Below are 27,442 nucleotides of genomic sequence, written 5' to 3'. Positions count from 1 at the left end.
GGGGATTGAACTTTGGTCTTTGTGCTTACAAGGCAGGCCACCAAACCGCTGAGCTAAATCCCTGGCCTTTTTTTTTTTAATGGAACTCCCAGCCTAGGCATTCTTCTTAAATTGGTGTGTGTGTGTGTGTGTGTGTGTGTGCGTGTGTGTGTGTGTCTGTGTGTGTCTGTGTCCATCCGTGGGAATCAAACCCAGGGGTGCTCTGACATTGAACTATATCCCCTATTCTTTATTTGACACAGGGTCTAACTAAATTGTCCAGGTAGGACTTGAACTAGCAATCCTGGCTCAGCTTCCCAAACTTCTGGGTTTACAGGTGTGCTCCTCCATGCCTGGTTTACAGAATCTAAATTGTATCTATCTTGTGGCCTGAGCCTTATTTTTTCCCAAAGCCTTCTCTGATCATGCCAGTGCATAATTTCCTCTCCCTTCCAAAGAAAGAATCAGTTTCTCTGATCCCATGTCCATGGAAACACTGCTAGCAGCAGAATCTCAAAATTCTTTTCAGCATATCCAATTCATCAAAAATAGAATGCAAAATGAAACTTGTTTGATATCAAAGTGTTTAAAATTTCATTTTCATAATTTTCCTTTACAGAATAATAGCCTAAGAGACAAAGGAGAAGAGGACAGCAAAATAATGACTGGCCTTAACTTTATGTAGATCACTGTAAATTCTGGAGAGAGATGATGATAAGGCATAATCCCTGACTGTGTTCTAATGGGAAGGGAAAATTTTTAAATGTAGGATAATTTATAATAATGTAAATCAGAGGTCATATACCATTATTCGTTAAGATTGACTGATCCGAGATTTAAAAGCAACATTTAAGGATTAGTTCCCAATATGTGACCTTGAACAAGTTAAGAAACTTGATCCTCCATAACCTTTCCTATAAAATAAGGAAGACCTTAAATGTCCACTTGAGTTCTATTATTTTCTATAAAATTACTCAATCTCCCAAGAAAGGCAGGAAAAGCTGCCATTAATACATTTGAATTACAATTTAATAAATCTTTATTTGTTCTTTGATTGACAAATTTGCCCAAAATAAGGATATACTAATTTGATCAAAATAAAAGATATTCTTTTAAAAAAAAAAAAAAGCCTGACATTTCTGCCCAGTAGAATTAAGTACAAATGTAATGTAACATCCCTAAAGAATATCTGGTTTTAAAATGTGGTCTTATCTGTCAGATTATGTATAGCAATATAATACAGAACTATTAGTGCATGTAGATACCTTATGAATGAATTTCAGAAATGCATCAAGCACTTGAGAAGGATTTAAGCCCTCTCAGAAGAAATACTTAAGAATATGCAAATACCCTCAACTGAATAGAGTTGAACAGATGTGACTATCCCAAACAATACAAGTGTTCTTTCCCTGTTTGCTACTGTCAATCAAAGAATAAGATTAAGGTCCAAGGTTCTGACAATATACAAAATGAAAAAGTACGATCAGGGAGTATCAATTTATTACACTGATATGAACAATAATCTCTTATTGTACCTTTAGAATAGCTAACAACTTCTACACACAATATAGGATTTAAAGCCTGTTTTGAAAGCATGACATAGAAACTGTCACATATTATTTTCAGTTTTGGTTAAATCTGTTTCACAAAGTATGACCCTGATGCCTTAATATAATTATTTAATTTTATTTAAAAAATCAAACTACAAAAATAAAGATAACTTGAAAATAAGCCTAAGTTTGAAAGTTCAGTTGAACGATGGTTCCTGTAAAATCTAACATATTATAATCAACATTCTGTCAATTTCATTTTTTAGAACACAAATATATAGAAAAGCTTTCCTGTTTAACTCACATTTATGACAAACAGGAGGTTTTAAGTATTTGGTAAGTTACTTACATAAGCAATAAAATCTACTAAATTCTACACACAATTACCTGTATCATTTAACCAGAGATTATTAAGCTTTAGTGTCTATTTAAAAACTAAAACTATGTAAAATTAGGATATCCTGTCAAAACACATGCATACCTTCATCTCATTCCTATATACCCCTAAATTAGTAGACCTAGGAACACTGTCACTACCAGTCCTCTCCAACACACACACACTTTTACCACTACTAATTTTAGGAAGCACTTACATGAAATTATTTTAACAAAAATTTCTTTTCTTTCTTTTTTTTTTTTTTTTTTTTTGTGTGTGTGTGTGGTACCAGGGATCATACTTGGGACTTTGCACTTGCAAGGCATGTAGTGGCACCACTGAGCTAAATTCCAGGCCCTCTCACTGTAATTTTTTTTTATTGAGTTTATTGGTACATTTTAGGTACACAGTACAGTTACATTTATTATTGGGATCTTGTACCTTTACATGACAGGTCTTGGTTCTCATTTTCTCTCCTTGTCCCTGCCCTCCCTTCACCCCCTCCTCCCCTCCCCATTTACAAACACTTTATTTCCATTTTTTCATTTTCTCATGTTTTTTCTTTTCCCTTATTACCTTTCCCCTACCTTCCCACTTTCCCTACACCTTTAGCCCTTTTCTTCCTATTTCACATGGTCAATTATCTTATTAGGATCTTATGTACTATTATAGTTTTTCATAGCAGAGAAACTATTCAGCATTTATACACATGTGTGACTTATTTATTTCACTTAGGAGTATATCCTCAATATGTATCCATTTTAATAGGCATATATTTTTAAAAGCTGAACAATACTAAGAATGTACAATGCAAACTCTTTTATATTGCTGGAGAGTTTCAACTGATACAGAACTTTAGAGAAAAACTTGGCATTACCCTGTAAAGTTGAATAATGCAAATCTTATGATTAACCATATTCCTATCTTAGAAATATGCCCTACAGAAATTTTTGCAATAATATATGAAAATGCTTAGCATTCAGCAGAAAGAGGGTGGCTGTTAATTTTCATAGATCATTTAATCTGGGTTATTACACTAAGTTTATAAACAGGATCCAACCAGGATTGCCTTTCATGAAATGAGAAAAATTCACAAATCAGTGCAAAATGTTTAATTCAAAATAATGTAGTTGCATTATTAAAATTCAGGCATGGTTTCCACTTTGCTATATACCTATAGTCAACTTTACCTCAATGTATTCTCTTTGTGATTCAGGTGATAACAACAAAAGTATCTATGGGGCCAGGGATTTAGCTCAGTGATTCCGCCGCCTGCCTCCCACGCACAAGGTCCCAAGTTCGATCCCCAGTACCAAAAAAAACCTATGAATAAACTTTTTTCTGTACATGACCATGAAAGACAAAAGATACTATAGTATTTTTTTCTAATCAGAAACAAACTAATATAAAAGGAATATGTTCAAATAAGACTCAAGACTTTTTTCTTTAGGGCTTTTTTTTATAAATACCCTAAACAATATGGATTTTACCAAAAATATATGTAGTAAATCTTGCCTCTTTTTTCTAGATAAAGCTAACAACATGGTATATAATATAATGGAATCAAGCAATGCAGCTAAATGGAGTACTCTGTATTCACTAGGAAGATAGTGAGGGTACTTACCTAAGTTATTCAAGTCAGAATATTTCTATTCTATCTCTTACAAAATAGTTCACTGTAGGCAATTTCATATATTATGAACACCAAGATGAGTAAATGTATAGTGCCTCTTCTATGAAAGTATTTGGCTTTCTCTATTAGAATATCACACACATAATAAACCATATGCTAGATATTTAATTCCTTCTCCCATATAAGTAGACCAGAGGCAGGAGATTATCAGAAACTTACTTAGACATAATGATTTTTCAGAACTTTAATACACAGAATGTTCTCAAAGATTCTGTCATGTACTAATACTTCACCTATTAGGTTTCTCACAAGACACTGAAAATTCAATTCATGGCATTATCATTTTAACTTTTTAAACAAATTATAAAATATATCATACATATTAAGGTATGAAATATAAATACTACTTTATTAATAAAATGAACACTTAGTACTCTAGAAAGAGACCATTACCATTACCTTAAATATATCATCATCCCCTTCTCAAATTGCATCCCTCCCACTCCTTCCTCCAGAACTTTGGGTTAGTCCTTCCCTTTACCTTTCCAAAATCTATGTCTGCACCCCTAAAGAAAACGCTGCCCAATGAATGGATTCATATGGTACATACAAACAATGGAATACTGTTCACTATTAAAAAGGAATGAAATTGTAACAAAATCTGAAACACACTCACAACACTGTTTTTAGAAGTTTTCAAGAAGAAACACTGCACTCATTAAACAATAACTCCCAATTCTCCCCTCCTTCAGGACATGATAACATTTATTTTTTTGGTCTCTACAAATTTATATTCATCATCTAAATGGAACCATATTATTTTCCTTTTGTGTTGGCTTATTTCACATAGTATAACATTCATGTTCCATGAAAAATCCAACTAAGATAATGACTGCAATTACATAAATCTACAGATAAATGTATATATACATCTTCACAAAGTCTCCATCTTCTAAATTGTATAGTTCCCTCTATATACCTATTTAGGCCTTCAATATATTTCAAAGTCTTATCATTTCTTCCACACACATCATGTACACATTTTCTTAGATTTATTCCTTGGTATTTTATTTTTCTTAGTAGTACAAGTCATTCTGTCTTTTAAAATGTATTTTATAGAAAGTCAGTTGCTTTTGTAAATAGATATTCATCTCATTTTTCCAATCCTTAATTTTTCTTTATTTTTTCTCGGTGATTTGTAACTGAGACTTTCAGTACTGATACTCACTATATACAGTAAAAGGGCCCTTCTTGTATTACTCTTAACCTTAAAAGTTAATGCTTGTATGCTTACCTTCACAGCATATATACTAAAATTGCAATGTTATACAGAAGATTAACATAGCCCCTGAGCAAGGACAAAATACAAATTTATGGAAGATTCCATATTTTAATTTTAAAAGGATATAAATCAATAAGTTAAATACTGGTGACAAAGTTAATGAAAATTGTTTATAACTGGTCATTAATATCCATTGTTCTACCATGTGCAATGAATGAATCTTTTACCCATGTATAATTTTATAACATTATACTTTGGTCATCTGTAAAATATTGATTCCCCGAATGAGGGGAATTAGATGTTGATACATTTCATTATTCAATAACCCCCACTAACATTTTCTAGAACCACTCACTGGGGCAAATGCCATACTGACAGAACCTGCCTAGCCAACTCCATTTCTACTCCCTGTCCACATTCACCTGACAACTGAGAGGCCACATTGTTCTTTGTTTCCCCTTGGCATGGGGCAGCAGAAGCACAGACCAACTGACTGACCTGATCAGGGACAGGGTCAACACCCAAGAGAAAAAATAAGCCCAAAGAATTATCAGCTTCAGAGAGAAAAAAAAACAGACAAACCGGCAGTACTAGCCCCAAGTAAAGCTTACACCTACTGTGAAGTACAAAACAGTGTGGCTCCCAAAGTGAATCTTTCCCCATGGTAGGCTAGAGTTGATGAAGAAATCCAATGCAGAGCCCACTACACTACCTAAAAGTTTAACAGGTGCCATCTCAGGGAGGAATTGATTATATAAGACTGGGCCACAAAACAACTTCACTTCAGGGTTCCCAGTGTTACTCTCCCAAAATGACTGAGAGACAGCCACAGAAGACAGTTGCAGAGAGGCTGCAGGATAACATCAAACCCCTCAGATGTTTACACTGAGGACGGGAAGAACATGGGTTTTGCCTCTGTGGTAAGAAAACAGGCCTGGGCAGTGTGGTTTTCAAAGGCAAGTGGATCTGAAAGTACAGGTATCAAGTTTTTCTTTTCTGCTTCAAAACTCATCCCACTGCCAACATCTAGCACAGACCAGTAGCCTGACTGCTCTCTCCATCTGTCAAAATGATCAAGGACACACCTTGGCTTGACCAGTTGCCACAGTATGGGGTATGTTGATAGAGGGGCTTCTGCAGCAAAGGGGACACTTACAAACTCACAGCCCATATATCTAGATGGAGAAAACTGTGACTTTCTGCAGAACCCAAAAAGAAACTATTCATTCAAACAGGCAGAGGAAAAAAAATTTACTTAATTTTTCCCCTTGCCTTCATTTATTTGGGGGAGGGAGGATATAAGAAGGGGTTTCTCCTTTTTTCTTTTCTCCTTTTAATAGTTTCCTTTCTTTTTCTTTGAGATGGGGTCTCGCTATGGGGTTCAGGTTATCTTGAACTCAGTATGTAGCTCAGGCTGGCTTCACACTTGTAGCAATCCTCTTGCCTCAGCCTCCCAAGTGCTGGGATTACAGGTGTGCACCACCATGCCCATTTTATTTTTCTTTTTATGTTTATGTTGCTGGGTTTTTTCCTTCTTTCCTTTGTTCTTTTTTGTTAGTTTTATCTAAAACTATTAATTTCCTTTTATTCCTCAATAGGATCCTTTATACATTTCTCTCTTCAACCTCCACTGATTAATTTTTCAAATTCTACTTTTTTTTTATTCTTCAATTGCTTACCCCCTTATCCTTAATGGTATAACATTTAGGCTTTATAAATCTTTAAATAATTATCACTATCCTCTTATTGTTGAATACTGTTCTATTATTAGTGGAGGTATAAATAATACATTTAGCAGATATTTATGTTAATATTTGGTTGTTCTAGTGTTTATACTATACTTACAGATCTCTTTTCTATGCTGAAGGGTGGTACATCACTGTTTCTTAGGGTATGTTAATATCCAATTTGTCTAGGATTAAGCCTGGACCAGTACCTCTCCCTATGCATGAAACCAAAATTGAAATGAATCTAAGACCTAAATACTGAAACAGAAACCCTCACTCTATTGGAAGATAGAACAGGTAGAACAATTACTATAGCTGCTGAATTTATTGATATTGCCAAGATGCATAGTTCTTGCTATTAATAGGTTTTCTCTGTATGCCAATATCTAAATTGTCTTTGTGTCATTAACAATACTTCAGGCCATTCCTGGAGAATGGGGTGCTGGACCAAAAAAACTGCAGATTCCCCTCTGAACTAAATGAAAGTGGTGAGATCTTGGAACAGGCCTATAATTAGACACATCATTCAAAGTGCATCAGTGAAAAGCAGGCACTAGGAGGTCTCCATACTACCAACAAAGTTTTCCACTATCATCAACTCGCAAATCTCAGCACAAGCCAAGCAAACAAAAAAAACAACAGAAACATGAGGAGACAGCCAACAAAATACTTCCAAAAACTTCGAACTCCCCCCAAAACTAATTTAAGGAGGATCAAGGAGGAGGAAATTAAGAGCCACACAGCTGAATTATTTGAAAGGATAACAGAAGATATAAAAACAAGTTAGAATAAGGTAAGCTCAAAGATAACAAAACAAAGAGTTTATAGAAGACACTAATAAAAAATGGGCTTATCTTAACAAAAAAATGATACAAAAACGAATGACAATAGCATCAAAAAAAACGAAATGCTTGGGAATCAATCTAATGATGGAAGTAAAATACCTCTACATGGACAACTACAGTATTCTAAAAGAAGATCAGAAAATGGAAAGATATCCTTGTTCTTGGGTAGGAAGAACCAATAATAGTGAAAATGCCCATATTTCCAAAACTATTATACAGATTTAATGTAATCCCAATCAAATACAAACACTATACCTCACGGAATTAGAGAAAACAATCCTAAAATTCATTTGGAACCAGAAGAGACCTAAAATAGCAAAACCAATTCCAGGCAACAAAGGCAAGGCAGGGAGCTTTACAGTCACTGACTTGAAATTATACTAAGGTACTGGCGAAAAAGTAGACCTGAGCATCAATGGAATAGATTAAGAGACTCAGAAACAACTCCAAACATCTTTAGCCACCTTGTCTTTGACAAAGGGGCCAAAAACCTTCTCTGGAAGAAAGACAGCCTCTTTAATAAATGGTACTGTAAAAAATGGCTTTCCACATCTTAAAGATTAAACCTAGACCTGTATCTATACCCAAGCACAAAACCAAAACTGAAATGAATCTAAGACCTAAATATTACAACAGAAACCCTAAATCTATTGGAAGACAGAACAGGTAGAACTCTTCAAGATATACATGTAGGCAGACTTTATGAACAAAACCTCAATCATACAGGAAATAATACAAAGAATTATAGCCAACTTCTCAACACAAACCTTAAAGGTCAAAAGATATTAAACTGATGTGTTTCACATCCTAAAAATAAAAACAGCTGCCAATCCAGACTGATGTATCCTGCAAAACAATCTTTCAAAATTGATGGAGAAATAAGAAATTTCATGGGAAAAAAATTTTCCAGCTATTCCTCAGACAGAGGACTAATATCTAGAATATAAAAAGAACTAAAAAAACTTACACCCCCCCAACATATAAGATTAAAAAAACCCAGGCATCTAAAATGAATAGGAGTATATATGCCCAATAAATACAAGGTAAATGTTCAACATCACTAATCCTTAGAAAAATGCAAATTGAAACAACACTGTGAGTCCATTTTACTCTAGAACAAATGGCTACCATCAAGAAATCTAATAATAAAAAATGCTGTCAAGGCTGTGAGGTAAAACAAACTCCTCTACATTGTTGGTAAGAATGTAAAATAGTACAACAGTTATGAAAATCAGTGTGGACAGTCCTTAAAAAACTAAAAATTCCATTTGACCCAGCTATGCCCCTTCTAGGTATTTTCCCAAAAGAGTTAAAGATATCATATACAGTGATACATTCATATCCGTATTTATAGCAGCACAATTCATATCAGCTGAAACTTGGAAATAGCCTTTAAGTCCATCAATAGATGAATAGATAAATAAAACATGATATTTATACATAATAGAGTACTACTCTGCCATAAAGAACCATAAACTTCAGTCATCTGTAAGAAAACGGATACACCTTGAGACCAAAATCCTAAGTGAAATAAATCAGATACACAAGCTCAAATATCTTATCCTTTCTCTTACATGAGAAACCCTCAGTATAAATGAAGAACAAAATAAAAGATAATAGGAAGAAGGGAGACAGATCTTTTGCAAATGGGAGGGGAACCAAGAAATTCAGGGAGACTGGAGGGAGGACAGGAGAAGGGGATGAAAAAAAAACTGTGATGTGTCATGTACATGTACCAGTTCTCCACAAAGAATGTGATCATTATGTACTGTAAACATGTACTCATAAAAGATAAAAATTTTTAAAAATCACATTTTAATACCACCTCTTTTATTAAAAAAATAAAAAATAAAAAATCTTGAAACAGCCAGAAACTATTAAGCTAAAAGTAGTGGGTACAAGATTTTCATGATCTCATTTTTCCACTGAAAGCCTGAATATTATCATAAACACATATTCAGTTGTTTATACATAAGGCTGAATAATCGCAGTTTTTTCTTAGCCATTATTCCAAGTAAAAATAATATTCCAGGGTCCAGGATTTAGCGAATGGTGCCCGTGCTTGCCTTGCAAGTGCAAGGTCCTGAGACTTCTATCCCTGATCCCTGGTACCCCACCCCCCAAAAAAAATCCAGAAAAAAGGTCTTACCTTAGTTTACAATTCAAATAGGAGCATAAATTCTTTTTCTTACCCCCACCCCCCGCCCCTTACCAGTACTGGGGATTGAACTCTGGTCCTTGCGCTTGCAAGGCAGGCCACTGAACCACTAAGCTAAATCCCCAGCCCACAAGTTCTTTTTCTTGAATAACTTTGTCCTTTATAATACAGCATTAGTGTTTATGCATACGTCTCAGTCACAGAGCAGAATTTAAAAAAAAACTAGTACTCAAGTGCTGAAACTTAATCCTTTTACTAATATAAAACTCTGGTGTCTCAGATGTATGCGACAAGAGGATCTTCTTAAAAGGGATGGGAAGTGCTAGAAACTTTTGCATCTCTGTGTAAACATAGAAGCAGCAAATCACGGATTTAATAGAAACTCCCAATGGAAAAGCTATAATAAATGTATATTTTCCAGATTGTCTGTTTTCAATGAACACTATTATGATTTCATAAAAACATTTCAGATTCTATCAGTGTCATGTGAGGAGTGCATGTTAAAAGATTTTTAAAAAATATTTTACCTATATTTTTAGTCACTTTTCTGATAGAGATTATTCAGCAGCAGAAAGAGAAAATTCTTCATGTGAATCTTACAAAAACAAAACTGAGTTATTTTGATAAACAGCAATCATAACAAAGTTTACCTGTCTCACATTGATCTAAGTTCTTCAACTTAGAATTCTTAAGACTTAACAGGATTGGTTGACTGGAACTCTCTAGATATGGACCTGTGATTATCAACACAACCATGTTAGGTTTTGCTGTTTTGTCTATTTAGATGCTATGTCTTAACAAATACTACTTAGTGATAAAGTACCTAATGATAAATCACTACTTGTGTGTCACATACTGTTCTGGAGTCTCATAATGTCATGACTGAACCTATTCATTTCTCTATCCATCAGAACTCTTAATTTCTGTTCTGAGTACTAATGAATCAGGGCACCAAGAAACAAAGACAAGCAAACTAAAATTCTGAAAGTATTTTAAGAATATATGACTAGGACAATGTTGGCATTGAAAGTCTCCGTTATCAGATCTCATTTCTGTCTCATGATTTCATTAATGATTTCACAGAGTAAAGTACAACATTCAATTATATGTATAAACACCCATTTTCTGTACTAACTTGAGAAACAAACTGTCAAATGAAATGACATCGAGTTTGAAGACACTGTAGAAGTTTCTTAATCCAACCTGTCACCCCAATGCAAGAATACCTTATATCTGTGATGGTGAACCTTTTAGAGCTTTCAATGATACAAAGAGTTCACTGTAGCATGATGCCATGGGTTTATTCCACTACTTTATGTGGTACCTAACAGAACACTGTCTCTTGACAATTTTTACTCAAATAGTTTGACTTCCAAATGGACTTTTTATCATTTCAAAAGACAATCTTGAGCTGGGCATGGTGGTCCACGCCTGTAATCCCAGTACTCAGGAGGCTGAGGCAGGAGGACTGCTGTGAGTTGGAATTCAAGACCAGACTGGGCTACATAGTGAGTTCCAGGTCAGTCTCAACTAACTACATAGTGAGACCCTGTCTCAAACACCCCCCAATCCCCCCCAAAAGACAATCTGGAAGTCAATTAAAAATTTTTCAAAATCACAATGCTGGCCCTTCAAACTGTCACAGCACAGCATTTCTTGGGCCATGCTGAAAAGATCTTTGCTTCATCAGCAGACCAAAATGGAATACTACAGAATTTAATTTGGAACTCATGGAGCAATTAAATGCTAAAGCAGACATGCCACAGGGAGCTCTCAACCACAAAGACTTAATTAGAAAATATATCAGCTAAAATAACTAACTTAGATGGTTGGATGGAAGAGTTTGGTAGCTCAAATGTAAACAGAGTCAGCATTTTAAAATCAGTTTAGATATGTATTCATCAATATTGATAGAATTATTATATTGACTTTAGCATATATAAAGTCAATCTAACTTTCCTCTTAAAAAAAAAAAGCCAAATCAAAATACTTAACCTTCTCAGAGGAAAACTCCAGATGAAACTAAAAATACAAGTTATGGTGTTTTAATCAAATGTCTAAATGGATTGTGGATTGTTCAAATTAGGGGTTTGGGGACAGTGATTCTTATGTCAACTTTACTACAAAACTGAGTTTACACCAACTCCTCCTCCCACAGTCCTAAGAAAGCAAAAAACGTGTACCTGTACTATTTCATGTAGTCGTTTAACAGGAAACTAAATTAGAAGATTTTAAAAAATTAATTTCCAAGGGATATAGAAAAAGAAATATAATCACCTATTAGTTTTAAAAAAGGACCTCATGCCGGACATGATGGTACAGGCCTATAATCCCAGCACTTTGTTTCACAAGTTTGTTTCACTTTGAATCACAAATTTACACCCAGCCTGGGCAACTTAGCAGCTTAAAGATATCCAAAGTAAAAAGACTCTAAATAAAAGATTTTGAAAGGGCTGGGAACATAGCTCAGTGCCAATTCCCTGAGTATAGTACCCAAGGCATTACTTCTTTCAAGTTCAGGGCTCAAATGTGCATACTGACTACCAACTCTTCAGACAGACAGACCTATTTCCGAGTTCCAGATGTTAAGCATACAAATGCCAACTGTCCACTCTCACTGCATCATAAATAAAACATGACTAAATTTAACTCATCTCTATCCCATAACTGTTTCTTGTCTTAGTCTTTTTTAAAATCTCACTGAACAGTACACCACCATCTATCTATCAATATCAAGCCTCTTAATCCCAGGACACATTTAGCCAAGTTGGTTGTTAAATCTCTCCAGAATCTAGACTCTTCTTCCTATCTCCACTGTCTCTTCCTTCTAAATTTCAGCCTGCCACTACTAAAGCCTTTGGACTTTGTCTCCCTTTCTCTACATGAATGCACATACCTAGATTTCATCTGAGGATTCTTTGAGGGTGATTACCTTTTTAATGCTATATATATTCTTCTGATTTCGCCACATAAAAGCAAAAATATACAGAGAAGTGTTCAAAACTTTACCAACTAGCTAAACCACAGTACATTTTGATATATTTTTTTCTAGCCTTCTAGAAATTATTGGCATATTAGTTCTAAAATCTTGTTTTTAAAACTTAATAAACCTGAATATTAGAAGTTGCACATTAAATTATGTAAATATATGGTATCTGTTTTCATATGAATCAGAATCAGAAATGGAAGGGATATTAGAATTATCAGACCAGGAATTAAAAACAACTATAATTAACATGCTAGTAACTCAAATAGATAAAGTAGAGAATATGCAAGAAAGAAAGGGTTTGATAAGCCTTGAGATGGAAATTTTGAGAACCAATGAGAAATGCTGAGTTCTATTTAGTTATGTAATAAGAACATTTCTATTACAGAAATGAAGAATGTCTTTGACAGGATTATTAATAAACTGGTCACAGATGAAGAAAACACCTCTGACCTTGAGGATATAATGGAAACTACCAAAGACAAAATCTTTAAAAAAAAAAAAGAACAGAACAGCCATGGGCTATGGTACAACTATAAAAAGCTTGGGAATACCAGAGATTAAAAAAAGAAATATTTGAAACAATACTGGCCAAGATCTTCCCCCAAATTAATGTCAGACACCAAACCATACATTCAGGAGGTTGGAAAACATGTAAAGATAAAAAAATAAACTACAGTGAGGTTTATTATTTTCAAACTATAGAAAATTGGAGATAGGGGTTGCAGATATGGCTTGGTAGCAGAACACATGCTTAGCATATGCAAGGCTCTGGGTCCAAACCCCAGCAAAAGGAAGGGAGAAAGGAAGGGAGGGAGGGAGTACAGACAAACCAAAATTGAGGAAATATTGGCCAATAAATATGCCTTAGAAGAAACACTAAAAGAAATTCTTCAAATAGAAAGAAAATAGTATATAGATCAGAAATTCAATGTACATAATAAAGAAAGGAAAAGCACCAAAAAAGAAATAAATGACAGCAAAATTATTTTTCTTCTTCCTAATTGATCTAACAGACAACAGTTTATTCAGAATAAAACAATGCTATTATTTTATTATGTATACTTACATGTATATCATATCTAAATACATTTATGTGTAGTTATATGTATGCAAAATGAATGAAAGTAATGATCTATAGGATGAAGGAACGAAATAGGATTATTTTATTATAAAGTACATATACTACCTGTGAAGTACTACAGTGTTATTCAAAGTAACTTGGATGAGTAAATTTACCAATCTGAAGCAATCACTAAAACACAATTTTAAAAGATTAACTGGTATTACAAGAAAGGAAGCAAAACAAAATCATATTAAGTGCTCAATTAGTACCACAAAAGGCAGAAAAGAGTAAAAGACATAAATGGAACAGAGAATAGGAAAACAAACTAGAAAACAGTAACAAAGACGACAGATATTAATCCAATGATTTCAAATCATTTGCCAATATTCTAACTGCACGAAGAGATTATCAGAATCAATAAAAAACTGATTCAACCATGTATTGTTCCCCCAAAAACCCACTTTAAACATAAAGATAAAAGTACTGAAGTTTTGTTGCAAAAAGTGGACATGAAAATGATAGTTAATCCTACAATATTCTTTGTTATTTTTCTAGTTTACTTAGATTTGGTTTTAAGAAAAACTGGGATCATACACTGTACATTTTATTTTCTAAACTGTCTTCATTAAAATATGATGATATATTTCTATATCTAGAAAAACTGTATAGGGGGCTAGCCTTCATTTTTTTTTACTTTATACATTTCTTAATAGTTGTGCCCTTTCCAGTAACAGTCTATTATATTTAATATCTATTCTTATTTAATACTTGTGTAATTTTCTAAAAACTGTATGTATATTGAGGGAGAGGAGCAAAAGACACTACAAAGAGAGGAAGAAAAATAAGCTAAAGCAAAGTTCCTCAAACATGGTTTACTGACATTTCGCAACTAATAATTTTTTATTATGGGTAGCTTTCCTACATATTGTGGGGTGTTCAGCTGCATCCCCAGCCTCTATCCACAAGAAGCCAGTAGTACATCCTCTCCTACAAAATGACAAAATTGTCATGACAAAATTGTCTGCAGATATGGCCAAATGTTCCCTAAGGGACAAAACTGTCCCATCACTACATTTAAAAACCACTGCATTTAAGTATCAAATATTCTGAGAAGCATTCCCTAATTCCCAGTGGTAGTTAGCCACACCAGATCCCACATGATATAAATTATTACTTCTGTTTCCTTAATGTCTCCACAAGACTGTGAGGTTATTCTTCACAGGTATTTAATCTGATATTATCCTCTCTACAAAATAAGTCTGTAGTTAAGTCAGAATTCTTGCCTTAAAAATAGAGATATTAGGTTGTAGGTCAAGATAAGGCAGAATAACAGTAAATTCTACTTTTGAGTATACTAAGAGAGATGTCAGCCTGCAGAACACAATTAGGATACCTCAAAAGGCAAAGCTTTTCACCTGTGAGAATGCCTTTCCATTTATAGATTTTAAAATAATAAAAAAATCAATGAGAATCTAGTAATCTTGATCTACAACCTAATATCTCTACTTTTAAGGAAAGAATTCTGACTTAACTACAGACTTATTTTGTAGAGTAACAGAAGTTATCAAAGGTAATTCATAAAATGCTGAGAAAGATTTAGGCAGGCAAGAGTCACACAGCTTCATGCATATTTCCAGGAATAGTCCCCAAACAAGTTGTTCAAAATGGACTGAAGTCAGTACAGGGATCTCTAGAAGTTATTGATGTATTCTAGTAAAAGCCCTAAAATTTAATAGAGATCTCCATTTTTATCCTGATTACCATTTTAAATTGGAATTATGTCCTAGAAAAATATGGTGGGTAGGAATGAGTTAACACTGAAGGAGTTTGTCAGAAAAAGAGTAAAAAGGACCAGCTAAGGCAAGCAGAAGGGGCAGAAAAGTGAAAAAGACCGACATTACAAAATTTATTACTCATTGTATTACTATGAGAATAATATTAAATTACTACTGAGTATAATGTAAAAACCTTACAGCATAAAATCAAGTCAAATCTATTCAATGTCTGCTCTTTCATATTTTTGTGGAGCACAACACTAATTGTGTCATATAGGGGAATAAATGTTATTTAAATAAATGTTCTTTAGGATATTCTATTGATAAATTATCAGTTTTAATTTTATGGGTTTTATTATATTAAACAATCAGTACTTAAAAGGAAAAAATATCACAAAAATTAAGTATTGAATTGTTAATATTTATTGAGTATAAAAAAGCATCAAAATTTTGAACATCAACTTTTTTGGTGCACAAAATCTAAAAAAGAACAACAGAAATAAATTCCTATATGAACTACAATGAAAATACCAATATAGATGGGCATGGTGACACATGCCTGTAATCCCAGCACTCAGGAGGCTGAGGCAAGAGGATCACTGTGTGTTCGAGACTAGACCAGCCTGGGCTACATAGTGAGTTCCAGGTCAGTCTCAACTACATAGTGAGACTCTGTCTCAACACCCCCCCCCAAAAAAAATACACATATATGGGCATGGTGACACATGCCTGTAATCCCAGCACTCAGGAGGCTGAGGCAAGAGGATCACTGTGTGTTCGAGACTAGACCAGCCTGGGCTACATAGTGAGTTCCAGGTCAGTCTCAACTACATAGTGAGAGACTGTCTCAACACCCCCCCCCAAAAAAAATACCAATAGCACTGTACAAAAAAAAAATAATCTTTACTTCAATTTTCACACCTGCAGTCTTCACACACGACAACAGCATGTTCCATACATGCATATTACTTATACTTGACAGCACAAGTGCTTTGCATCCCTGGCCTTTCTGTAGGACACACTTGACATCTCACTGGTCTTGTTGGCTCTTTTGTCAGGAGGTCCTTATTGTATTACACAATATGAGTTAATAGGGACACAAAATATCAATAAAATATAAAATTCTAAATATAGAGTACATTTAAAATAAACATCAATATTTTCACATCAGCTGTTTCCTTGCTTACCAAACCTAAGAAATAATATCAGAAATAAAAACCTAAGTGAACTACAATGAAAATACCAATAGAACTTTACAGCACAAATAACCTTTGCTTCAAATGTCACACCTAAGGCAGTCTTCACACAGGAAAATTGCATGTTCCATACACAAATATTGCTTATATCATAATAGCATATATATTTTATTTTCCTGTCCTTTCTTATATGACACAGTTGACATCTTTCTGGTTTTCATGTTATCATAGTAGGTCACTGGGACATTGCTCCTGCCTGTTCACCTGTCAGCTCGCCAATGTGCTCCATGATTTTTTTTTTTTTTTGCATAGTTCCCTGGGCAGAAAAATTTTGTTTTTACTCTGCTGCAAATGAACTCTTACAAGTTTGAGTCCCAGTCCTCTTAAGAAAATTTCTCCATATTTTGCATTTGTTATTTTCTTTATAAACTATCAAACTATTTATTCACACATTTAAGGTCGAGTAAAACACAACCATTGGCCAATGTTTTGTGTTTTGAGTGACATTATAGCTGCTGCATAACACATCAACAACATCTCCACTTTTAGTTTTGTTGTAGAAATCTTTCATCTCAGACTTCTGTTTTGTCAAGGCTTCTCTATCAATATTTCCATCATGGTACAATGTTGACATCAGCAGTACCAGTTTGTTTTTCTTTGCTATATACAAGGCCAATGTAAATGTTTCTGAAATACAAAGATTGTACTATACAATTCTGTGTTGAAACTGCAACATTTCATTTAGAATTTCTGCTTTGTTCCTACATTATCAGTTACTATACAGCTCCTGAACTGGTCGATTTGTGCTCTGTTAGCAAATATAACATCAATTAGAATCTGGTAAGCCAACTGTTGATTGTCACATTCTGATTAGTTTGGGAGATGGGAGCAACAAGTCTATTCACAACATTATTTGGTTTATTACTACACAAATAAGGACCTGATGGCGGAGTTCTGGGATAAATTCTTAAACTAAAGGCATAATAAATATTTGCATCTATAATGGAACAAATTTTATGCCATATTTTGACCTATCACTTTTCCTAAGTCTTTTACATTCCTGTGAATACCATAGAGAAATCCCTGCTAAGTACAGCAGACCTATGAATGCTTTCAGTTCACCTAGTGAGGTGTCATAATAAATACGTTTTTAATATAGCTATTGGTGCATACAGAACATTTTACTTGTATTTCAGCCTTTGTGTATTTTTCACAGCACCTTGCGGCATTTTGTCTGTAATAATTTCCAACACTGAATGGCTGGCTGGCATTTTGTCCAATACATTTCACCACTGCCTAGACTCTCACTATATTTTCAAATCACATTCTAACACTGGATCATTCCATTTGGTTATGTGACCATTATGTAACATTTTGACTAGTCAACTATGTACTCATATTGCTGTTTTCTTAGTGATCTGGCCCAAGGAGGTCTGCATTCCCTATGTCTGTAGTCAGTCAATTCTCACACAATATCACTGTCATAGGAACTCTGGCTCACGTGACCAACATCAAAGTCATCATCATTGTTATCATCACTGTCATGATCATGATCATCATCCACCCACATCACTATTCTGTTTTGAAGACATGTATTTTACCATAATGAATCACCTTCATCATCCATGCATGAGTAATCCGATGATTCACTTTTGACCTCCAAAACTTGCAAATCTGGCTTTTCATGTGTCATTGTACTATTGGGCTACTTCTACCAGAAAAATCTAAAGAAAACTTTTTAAAAAATAAATCATAGAGTAGCAGGTGCATTAAACTCTGTGATGTTCAGGTAGACATACACAAAGCCTGTTAGATGGAGCATCATGTGGGTGCAAATCCTGATTTGACACTTTTTCACAGGTATACACACTTTGCTTTTTATCACACCAAGTAGGTAAATACAAAGATTGTTTCCTGTATCCTGTACTAAAAGGCACAATTGGCTACTATTACACTAAAGTACAAATTTACAGTAGAAACGTAAGGGATGGATGGGTTTGTGGAACACAGTGTTATACTTTGTGGGTTCAAAAGTTTTATGCCAAGCTACTGTTCATTAAGAAAGAGTAAGAAAGCCTACTTTTTAATCAATAACTATTAAACCATAGGGGAACAAAACAAAACAGAGCAATTACTTGGACCTATAGAGATTGTTTTTTAAAAGAATTTTGTGTATTTTGAAAAGAAAAATATAAAATTTCCTAATCTGAATTTTATTTATTTGAACTTTAATGTAAGGAAGAGGTAAAAAACAGATTTTAATAAGGGGGAAATAAAAAGGAAAAATTTCAAGGAGGTGATGAATAAGGGATTGAGATTGAGGATGATATGGAAAGTAGAAGAAACAATAGTGAGCACACAATGAAATTATGGAATCTATAGGCAATAGCTATTTTTATTTCTGAAATGTTCACAGCCAGGCATGTACAATCTGAACTGAAGAGTCAATAAAATGTCCATAGTTGATCAATCAACAGAGTATAAGCAAATCACATAGAATGAGACCCACAGAGGAAACAACCAGAACTATAAGCTGAAACAAAAGGTGCTACCTCAAAGGAGTAGGACGGTGCTAGGAAGGGCAGGACAACATTTATTTTCATTAAAAGTTCTTCCATATTGTTTGACTTGTTACCATTTACCTGCACTGATAAAAATAAGAGCAATTTTTAAACTCATAAATTAGAAGAGGGTTTGACCTGTGCTCAAAGTTCTTTTTTGGTTTGCTAATTCCATCAAAAGGTTCTTGTCAAAAAAAAAAAAATCTGCTTTTTTTTTTTCTGTGTATATACACGTTAGTTATGGATGAGTAATAAAGCATTCATTCTATTTGCTTTGGCTGAGAACTGACTTGTGTTAATGTTAAGGAAATATTTCACTTTACATGGAGGGGATATGAAGTGTTGCTTATTTAAATATACACATAGTAAGAGAAAGGGTTTATACATGTTTTGGGCTCACAAACAATAAAAACACTTAAGGTGGAAGTGCAGTTCATCAAACTGTGAAACTAGGAAAATGCTACAAACTTTCTATCTATAAGCAGCTTTGTGAATTTATCTGTCTAGTATTTCAATTTTTATATGTCAACTTAAAGAATATTTCATACTAAATATGATAAAAAGCTATCAAGATTTAAAATTTTTAAATATACAGAAATATTTAAAATATTTTACAGTAAAAACTAGTTATATTACAAAAGGAGTTTCCCAAATGGAAATTACCTGAAAGTAAGTACCCAGATTTAGTGTGGTATAGTCACTTAAAATGCCTTCCCTTTTCATGTATAAAAAACAATGTTCATATAGAAAAAAAAAAGCTTTAACATGAATGTACAAGAAGAGTCAGTGAGAAATGTATAATGCTATCCTTTCATAATTTTTAATAAAATAATTTTCTAAATAAAATTATCCATCTAAGAAGAAATACAGCAATTTAATTTTTTGCAACACTTATTTAGGTGTGAACAAAGTCAAAACTAGTAAAATGACTTAAATCATACTGTGAATGACATTTTAACAGATTTTTACTTATCAGGTCTGCCAACATAGGATGGAGTATATAGGGAAAAATATGGATTACTTAGAACCAGCAACTTAAGAAAAAAGAAATTCTGGATTTGAAGTCAAGTCACAAATTTACATTTTATTACTAAACTGCTTATGATGCATTAGACACAGGATGGAAATAAGGATAGAGCAATGATAAGGAATGCTGATGCCAAATGATTTGGAAATTTTAGGACTCCTGTAAAAATTTATGTAAGCAATATTTCAAATATAGGGCTTAACTTCACAGTTCCTCTGACACACAGATTCTCCTTCCTCTTATTTTCTTCCTAAAACATTTGGCAAATATTGTTTCTTTTGATCCAAGCTCAATTATATTCTTCTTGTACTTTGTCTCTATTGGAGAATAAAGAAACAGATTTTTCTGTTTCTCCTTTCTTTAGTAGATCATATACAGCAGAGTCATCATTTACAAAGTAAGTATCACTGACAGTTTAGACTTACTCTCTTCAATGTCCGGAAAAGTAATAAGATCTTTCTACCAAAATAAATTAAGCAATATCAGGTGATTCCTGTTAATTTTATTTCATTTTTACCACACACACCCACTAGTCATCACTTTCATTTTATATGATCTACTTGTTGACATGTGTGCATTGAAATCTACTTCTAACCTCAACTCCAAACATACTCACAAAAACTGTCCTTGAATCAACAAGACCATTCCAAAAGCCTGAGTGAATGATGGGTTTTGTATAATAATCTGAAGCCCTATAGATTTTCACTGGGTCAAGCTATCACCAGAGTCAATTCCAAAGAGTCACTGTGGCAGAAATAGAGGTCCCCTCATAGCTCACACCTGCAAAGCAGTTCTGTGAGTGGCTAAGAACTCAATCATTGTGAACATGTTTAGTTAATAAACACACTGCTCTTTTATAATTATGCAAAAACATTAGCTCTGTAAGCACTTGTAGAAAAGTCTGAAAATGGCATAAGATATAATGCACATTTTAAAATATGGAACACAGTAATGCTAATTATGAATTTATTCTAAATGCAAACAAAGAATAGTAATAAAAATAATACGACATGCACATGTTCAAAATACAAAAAAATGCTAAAATAAACCAGCCAAATTATTAATATAAGATTAAGAATAATTTTCCTTTTTAGTATTTCCAGTATCATCATGACTGGGTAATAAACATTAAAAACTTTAAAAGTGCTAAATGCTCATAAAGTCTAAAGAACAAAAAATTATACCTATCAATTTATTTGCACACTATTCCCAGCACATCTGATTTACAGAATCTGTAACAGATGTTTTCTTCAGGCATGAAACTAAGAATACTGTAGGTACATTGAGCTTAAATGTATTGCTCTAAATTTATTGAGAATGAAATTAATTGGACACTCACCCACTTACTGATATTTATAAATGCATTTCATCTTGCTGGGTTTTAAAAGTCTACCAAAATATACTTATTATTCCAACCCTTATAATTACCTTAAAATTAACAAAGAAATGCAAGACTACTACATGAAAAATTAAATAACTGGATAAAATCAATTTTTAAAACCCACAAGTATAGTACAGGGATAAGTAAAAATTTCATTTATCAAACATTCTCTGAAGGTCAACTATTTGTAAAACACTATTGTAAGTGCACAAATTAATCATGTATCATTAGATTTCTGTTACTCCAAAACTAAGCAAAAACAAAAAATATTTTAAAGAGAAAGAAGGAATACAAACCATTAATCTAGTAGGACATTATTTGCTTCCATGAGCAGGTCTTATATTAAAGTACAATAATTCTGTAGCTCACAGAACTGGAAATACATGCCCTATTCTTTAAGCTGGCTTAGACAGCAACCTATGTAGCACTTTAATTGACTGCAGCAACAGATATACCTTAAAAGTAAATGCAAAGAACTGAAGTAATGTGCTGTAAATAGCACTGGTAAATTGACATTAGTCCGAGTTTAAACTATATACAACCAAGTGTCCGGAGTTGTAACTACATTGCAATGAGATGGCTTAATGTAATATATCCTTCAGAAATCCTGAAACAAAAATGCTTTATGAGCAAACTTTTAATTAATTAACAATGTACAGAGAACAGACATTGTTGTTGAGTGCTATTTTTTGAATGTCAGGATAGAAATTTACAAATTAACATTTGCTAGCTATCCAAAGAAATCCTTATAATTACCTTAAAATTAACAAAGAGATGCAAGATAATTACATGAAAAATTAAATAACTGGATAAAATCAATTTAAAAAACCCACAAGTGTAGTACAAGGATAAATGATTTAATTGCTAGATAGCTAAATCATAACCAAAATATTATTAAAGAGTATTTTATAACTATTTTTGAACAAATACTATTTCTGTATTTCCTTTATTTTAATAATTTATAAAATTGAAAATGATGTTTTAATCATGAAAACTTAAAATAATCATTTGTATATATAAAAAACTTCACTGAAATTAATTTATTAAAAAGTTTAATTAAATAATAACTGTTGGGGCAAACCACTTTCAGGTCCCCCTTCTGTATCTCTTAGACAGAAGCTTTTTCTCTCAATAAATCTTTTCTACTCCTAAAAAAATAAATAAATAAATAACAACTGTTACCTGACAAATGACATTCTAATTTATTTTTTAAATTTACATTCATATTTTTACATAATTATGAAATTAAAAGTTTACATTGACCATCTTTTAAAATGAAACAAAAGCATTCACTTTATATTATTTGATAAGTTCATTTTTCAAAAATATAACCACAACTTACAAGTAAGTGTGGTGTTAAATTTTAGAGTCTAATTAGTATATGCACATAACCTGAAGCATATGACTTTGTTCAGTGAACGTAAATGGATATTCCAAGCATGGCTTCTGTCTTGTTTTGTTTAAATACTATCAAATATTCTACTTCAGTAAAATTGATCTTTATCTACAAAACCTTTGACTATAAAAATTATTTTCTTACAAAAATAAAATTCCATTTTTCTACATCAGTTGAATTATGTTTTATATGAAAAGATAAAAAAAGCAAATACTGAAAATCATGTCACCACATATACATGGAAATACTTAAGGTTGGTAAAACCCTAGATCATAAATAAAGAAGGATAGTAAGTAGTTTGCTAATTACCAAATAATATTGGGCTAGTTCCTAGATCATGATATCTTAGTTTCTCATAAAACAAGGGCGGAGAGATTTATGATTTCTAAGCCCCATTTAAGTTGTAAATTTATGATTCCACAAATCCTAATCAAGAAACCCACATATGCATAAGGAAACTAGGTTTTAAAGTTATAGTATAACATAATGATCTGTTATAACTTAAAGAAAACAACAAAAACATTACAGCATTAATTTGAAACAGATTAGCTGTGGAAAAGCAATGTATTCAAGATAAAACCTGGGAACTATGGTACACAGCTGTGCTCCCTTAATATTTATATAAATTTTAATATCTACAAAAGGATATTTCATTTATAATTCTTGCAGAAATATTTAATTCACTTGCAAAGTCAACAGCTAGACTAGTAACAGAATTATACTGAAGTATTTTAGACTTTAGTTTTTGAAGAGTTCTATTTAATTTAAATGAAGAAACTACCATTATTTTATTATCACTGAAACTATAACATAACAAAGTTAGGGGGAAATAAAACCTTATTTGTTTTAATAACACATTCCCAGACACACAATACTTTACATGAATTAACATTATTTTCTATAGAATTATGAAATTGTAAATGTTTAATGTTCAAACATGCCACCACCAAGCAAATGACTAATAAAATGCAACTTAAGATAAAGGTAAATAACTTACTTCCTATTATTAATCGGACAGAGGTATTGCTGGAATTCAATTTTCTTTCAAAGATGTGTTTTTTCAAACAACATCCAACTTCCCATACATTATATGAAAAAAAAATCCTTTGTGCTACAAAATGTCTCAATTGACATTTTTAACAACCTGACAAACTACTGTTTGCTTTCTTCCACCAATACAAATCAAGCCAAGGAACCATTTCTTCATTTATTTCATTCAATGTCCCAAGTCTACAATATGTTAGGGTAAAGGTCAATCATTAATAATCAATTTTATTGCTACAGTGGAAATACAAATGTTCACATGGGACTTATTTAAAAGACTAGCCACTGAAATCTATTTATGACTTCTAAAATTAGGAAGATATGGGAAGAGATGTATAAAATACCTTTCTCCTACCCAACTATATTCACTGACATCATATACAAATGAAAGAAGGCACTCAGAAAACAAGCTTTAGGTAGCTGGCATCAGCAAAGGTTTCTTTTCCCCCCTGGTAGCTTTAACAATCTCATGTTTTTAAAACCTTGCAGGAGTGCTACCCTGCAGGCATTTATGACAGCATCACGAGGTTTCAGAGTTAATGTGGGTGGTTGGATAAAATTGGACACTGACCAGTTTGCATGTGCTGAAAGGCACCAGGTTGGAACACTGTATTTGGCATTAGGTATGAGACTGCCAGTGCAGTGGGTTGGAAGATGTATGCATTGGCACTGTATGTGGAACTGGAGGCTTACTTAAAAGGTTATGGCAGCCTTGACTTTGGCAGCTATCTTCTTAAATGATCATAAAGAGTTAAGTATCAGATCCAGAGTCACACCTATGAATACCAACAGTGGTACATGTTTGAAGCAATCCTTGTCCTTTGTAACAGTACTAAGAAACAGAAAGTCCTCTGAATGGGTGGTTGAGGTTTACATAATTGACAAAGTCACATTTTAAAACACTCAGTTAACTTGAAACTCAATCAACTTCCATGATGGCATTTAAATTAAAGCCGCTGTAGATGTGATTACAGAAATAGATGAAGCAACTTTGTAATACTTAAGTATGAGTATCAAGTTAAGAGCCTCAAGGTCTTTGTCTATTGTATATATATTGGGGTTTTGTTTTTTTTTCTTTCCAATGGACATTCAGAACCCTCTGACTCCAAAAGTAATTTGAAATGGCTACTCAGTCTCAGAGAGAACTGTTATTAACAGCAACAGACAAAAGACTACGCTATATTATCTGTTCTTGATAACTAGGCATTATAAAGGAAAGGCTGTGTCTTAAACATGCACAATTTCTACTCTAGAGGTGTAACTCCAGATCTGTCTTAACTTTAAGATCACTTAAAAGAAGACACCTGCCAAACTCAAGCCATTTTCAGAGGACATATTTTTCACAAAGCCCTGTTCCACTCTCTCCACCACCACTAAATAAAATATATTTCCCATCAGAGCTAAAATATAGCAAGACAGACCTATACTTATACAAGTGAGTGGTATTTTACAGATCAATACTACATCATCTAATACTTTTAACAGGGTCACAGCATATACCTTCAACATCTGCAATCAGTAATGAAGATACTGAAATGTTATGATTTATGAGGTGTGGATTAACTATATAGGTTTGTTAGATTAACCTCTTTCCTGAGCCTCAGAAATAGGTACATAAAATCTTAAAACAAAGGTAAATAAAATAGCTTCTTAATAATAAGATAGGAAACAACTGCTTTTTCAGCTATAGTAAAAGAACCTCTCACAAATAAACATAATAAGGTGAAATAAACAGTATATAGTTAGGCTGATATTTCTGAATTTTAAGCTTTCTGATAGAAAAAAAAATTTTTTGTATGTAAGAAAAATCTACAAAATGATTATCTGAATGACATTAACATGTGCAGTACCCATCTTTCCCCTACATTGCTAAAATTTATTCAGCTTTTTAAACTGGAAGAGTTTGGTTTAAGAAAACAACACTAACGTCTAATAATTATGACAGCATCCCCTAGAGGTCAGAAGTTGGGTAATTTCATTAACAAGAAACATAGCTGGGAATTTAGCTCAGTGGTTCCGCTGCGGGCCTTGCAAGTGCAAGGGACTGAGTTCGATCCCCGGTATAAAAAAAAAAAAAGAAGAAGAAGAAACATAAAATATTTGATATAACACCAGAATAGGGGCTGGGGATTTAGCTCAGTGGTTCCACTGCCTGCCTCGTAAGCACAAGGTCCCAAGTTCAATCCCTAGTACCAAAACAAACAAACAAACAAACAAAAAAACCACCAGAATTGAAACTTACATATAAACCCTTAAAAATACAATTTATTCAGCTAGAGTGTTTTTATGCATTATTATATAATTATTCTATAATTATAAAAATATCCTCAGCAAGACAAAGAAAATGATTCCAAAACCTCTTAATATGACAGGAGACATTCCTGAAAAATCCTTTTTCCTGACACCAAAATTAAACTGCCACTAAAAAAATGAAAAGCAAAGATTCTCCAAAAGCTCTCTAAGATACAATTAGTATTTCAATGTAAAGAAACCACTGCACTCCATCTTCCCAAATCCCAACCTTAAAGAGTTGCTACTTAAATATTAGCCAGTGCTCTGTGAACCATTTTATATTAAAATTGGATAGTTCTAAACATCACACATAAAAAGTATTGTTTGACACAGTGCCATTTTGATGATAAATTACAATCTATAGCTCAAATAATTCTACCCAGGGATTAACATTTCAGAGGCTGAGCCAGAGATTATGTGTGTGGATCTTGAATTTCATCATCTCCCTTTGGCACAATAGCTTATTCTTCCTGTTTTCATCTATTTTCTCATAAAGGGTCAGGAAAGCTTAGCCTTGCTGTTGCATTCATTTCATCTCTACATTAACCAGATACCTTGCAGTCTCTTTAGTTCTTATGTGTTATTCCATTACAAATACATTCTGCACTGTGCTATGGCTAATGAGGTTTGTACCAAATCAAAGGGTGCCATCAAGTGGTTATAATACTCTAAACAGCATTCTACTAAATGACTAGTCCAGATAGACTTTCTTAAATACAGACAAACTGTGCCACTCCACTATTAAAGAACACATGAATGGAAGTAAAGGATGGGGGTAGGGTAGAGGAAACTATATTATTTTGTGCTCTTCATTTTTTATCTTTCAGGGATTGCTTATCTTCATATTAATGAAAATAATATGTCACAGCTAGGATTAATAGTTATGTCAGATTATCCAGTGATATTGGGCACAAGTCAAGAATGGCAGCACTATGAGAACTAAACAAATTTATCAATAAAAATTCATGATTAGATTGATAAGAGCTTATTTTTAAAATAACCAATAGTATACATACTTAAACACCATTTTTTTTTTAAACCAGGGATTGAACTTGAGACTTTGTGCTTAGGAGGCAGGTGACGGAACCACTGAGCTAAATCCCTGGCCCCTAAGCACAATGTCTTGTTAGATCTCTTTCCTATTACCAATGAAAAATTGTAAGGCTAT

At 33.2% G+C, this 27,442-nt stretch overlaps 1 protein-coding gene and 1 non-coding gene across 12 annotated transcripts in view; one reads left to right on the top strand and one right to left on the bottom strand.

Moving 5' to 3' along the window:
• Positions 1-27,442, bottom strand: part of Ehbp1 (EH domain binding protein 1) — a 350,335-nt gene that overhangs the window by 210,595 nt on the left and 112,298 nt on the right. The window lies entirely within an intron of this gene.
• On the top strand, positions 4,825-4,931 carry LOC117286630. Its single transcript, XR_004517795.1, has one exon. It is a non-coding gene; the product is annotated as a U6 spliceosomal RNA (small nuclear RNA).

This window comes from Fukomys damarensis, unplaced genomic scaffold, assembly GCF_012274545.1.
Source record: "Fukomys damarensis isolate Sample0158 unplaced genomic scaffold, DMR_v1.0_HiC HiC_scaffold_2, whole genome shotgun sequence".
Taxonomy (NCBI): Eukaryota; Metazoa; Chordata; class Mammalia; order Rodentia; family Bathyergidae; genus Fukomys; species Fukomys damarensis.
Note: the sequence above shows the minus strand (reverse complement) of the source record. Positions and strands in the feature narration are given on the sequence as shown.